Here is a 2,991-nt window from a genome sequence, read left to right as displayed (position 1 = left end):
GTTGTGGTCTCCAGGAAAAATTTGGATGATTTCTCCAGCTAGGGTTATAAGTGTTCGAATATGGATTGTTTCCTGATTTGCGAGCTTGTTGGACTTGAGTTTGCTGAACCTGCTCGTGCACAAACTCAGAAAATTGAGGTGCGGCTAGGCATTTACTAACAAAATGGTTCGGACTTGCACACAATGCACAAACTTCTTGAATTGGGTTAGGTGAAATTGGGGATTGTCCAGTATTTAGAAGACGGTCTAATTTTTGGGATAGTTCATCTACCTTACTGTGGATATCCATGACATTTCCAATCTGATAAATTCTACTTCTTTTTTGTTGAAGCATGGGTTGTTCTCTAGAGGTGGCAGACATATGATGTAGGAAATTCTCACTAAGTGTTTCAAAGAGCTGCCAGGCTTCATCCTCACTCTTTAGCATGAATGTCCCACCATATGATGCATCAACCATTTGTCAGTGTTTCTTCGATAGACCATCATAAAAATACTGACAAAGTTGCCATTTAGGGACAGCATGGTGTGGATATTTACGAATGAGATCCCTTAACCTTTCCCATGTCTCATGAAAAAGTTCACCCTCCAATTGGAAAAAACTAGTGATAGCTTTTCTAATTTGATTTATTTTTTCAATTGGAAAGTATTTCTTGAGAAATTCTCTCTGAAGATGATCCCAAGTTGAAATGGTTATAGAGTTTAAGGAGTTTAAGCAATGCTTGACTTTGTCCTTAAATGAAAAAGGGAACAGTTTCAACCTAAGGGCATCATCAGAGAAGTTTTGAATTTTTACTGTGGAACAAATTTCAAAAAATTCATCCAAGTGTTTGTATGGGTCCTCGTTACTAAGTCCATAGAATGATAGCAACATTTGAATAATGCTAGACTTAATCTCATATTGGGTAGCTTCTACTGGAGGTGCTTGAATGCATGGAGAGTAGGTATACAAGGATGGAGTGAAATATTCTCTCAATGAGCGTGGAGGATTAGCCTCACCAGGTGCAGCCATGTTTCTAACTCGGATAGTCCTAAGAGTCTTTTCTAATTCTTCGTCTAATGGTTGCAAGTCGGGTTTTAATGATCGTCGATCTAACATGCAACTAAAAGGTCTATGTAGGACTATCCTAGTCTGTTAAGAATTTTTTTTTTTATTAAGAGGAGAAGAGAAGAGAGAAAAGAGTTCTAAAGAAGAGATCCTAAGAAGTCCTAAAACTAATAGAAGAATTAGTTATGGTTAGATTTTAATTACAATCAAGTTAGCATGCAGTGGACTCTCTATCCTAAAGTTACCCTAGTTCTAGATAGCTCCTAACTGTAGTTAGCCATCAAGCCCTCCAAGTCGGAGCTTGACCAACCAACTAGCTAGTAAGTGTAAGGTTGGTGGAAGTCCCCCCATTGCTTTCCTTAGACACCAATTAAATTGGCCAGATCAGCGAACGGAACCAATTAAAAACCACCTTCCTTCGGACCCAGTCGTCCCGCAAACCACTTGCCTAGACACCAGCTAGCTGACCAAGTCTAACCCGGTTCAACTCTCAGGGTCACTTGTCCTAATGAGCTCGAAATCTTTAGGGGTCAACGTCTAATTAATTTTAGATTAAGGTATAGGTTATGCAAATGCAAGGGAGTGATTTGTGGGCCAAGGAAGGGTGATCAAATCTCCACCTTATCTTAGTTAATGGGTTGTGCCCTTAAAATTAATTATGGAGATACAATGCAAAGAAACAAGGTATCCAATCAAGTTAGAAATTTTTATATTTGAGGTTACGCTATTTTAGTTAAGTGTTATGAAATGTCAGTGATTTTTTTTTTTAAATTCAACCGTGCCAAGGTCCCCGGCAACGGCGCTAAAATTTGAGATTACAAAATAACAGAAAGAAGCATTGTTTTGATTTAGAAAATAAATTATTTTAAAATTGATGTAATTAGAAAATAAAGAGCTCGGGAGTTTTGAATTAATTTGCACTAACAGAGTTGTATCTCTTTTTTTATTAAATAGATGCGATTAATCTTAGAAAAAATACCTATCTTTCCTCGGTACACTCCGTATCCGTAGATCACGGTGTGTCTCCGAAAAGTACTAGGTAAACAACTCTTCTTTCTTCGGCATGCTCCGTACCCGTAGATCACGATGCGTCTCCGAAAAGTAAAAGTTGTTCCTAATATTAATCTAACAGGAAAGCATAAATAAAAGCATATAAAAGAGAGCAAATAAAGAACTCATGATGATTTAAATAAAAAGCATAATTTTTATTGCATATAAAGAAATACAAGAAAGTTTAGAACAATAAACCATCTCTGTGTCGTTACAAAATTTCTTCTCTACTCCCAAAACTGCTAGCCTAGCTGCTCATGGAGTAGTCCCTTTCTATTCCTCTATGCAAGGCTCTAGAAGAATTTTTGGGCTCCCCCTCCAATGGGAGTACAAAAGCCTTTTTATAGGTGCTAGGGGGGAGGAGTTTTACATGGTTTTTCGATGTGGGACTAAAGAAAATACTAAGGACTAAAAGATGGATGGATGAGATGGAAAGATCACAAACAGATAAAGAAAATATAAATTCTTCCTCTTGAAGTATTTTCAAATATCATATTTTTTTCCTTTTAATAAGCATTTGTTCGTCACTGTGTCCACAGCATCAAATTCCCTGCGAACCTGCCTGCCTCGCGCCTGCACCCACGCCCGCACCCACTGCCTCGCCCGCGTTGCTTCCGAGTCGCGCCCGCATTGCTTCTGCGTCGCGCCTTCTGCGCGCTCACGCAGGCGTTAACGCTTCAAAAAGAAATTTTTTTATTCCAAAAAAAAAAATTTTGTTTCTTTACAATTACATCTATATCCTTTTGGATTTCTTGCATAGTATCTTCATTTTCTATAATACTGTATGCATCCTTCTTTTATTTTAATTTTATTTTAAGTCCAATTTTCTTTAAACTTGAGTCTTTTTGATCTATGAATCGGACTCTTTGTATCGACGATCATCTTTCCTGTAAAAC

The 2,991-nt window shown here is 37.7% G+C and overlaps 1 non-coding gene across 1 annotated transcript; it reads left to right on the top strand.

The window, feature by feature from the left end:
* The first annotated feature begins 515 nt into the window (after positions 1-515).
* Positions 516-621, top strand: LOC140853574 (small nucleolar RNA R71). The gene has a single exon (XR_012136644.1). It is a non-coding gene; the product is annotated as a small nucleolar RNA R71 (small nucleolar RNA).
* Positions 622-2,991: the final 2,370 nt, after the last annotated feature.

This window comes from Elaeis guineensis, chromosome 13 (genome assembly GCF_000442705.2).
Source record: "Elaeis guineensis isolate ETL-2024a chromosome 13, EG11, whole genome shotgun sequence".
NCBI classification, from domain to species: Eukaryota; Viridiplantae; Streptophyta; class Magnoliopsida; order Arecales; family Arecaceae; genus Elaeis; species Elaeis guineensis.
Note: the sequence above shows the minus strand (reverse complement) of the source record. Positions and strands in the feature narration are given on the sequence as shown.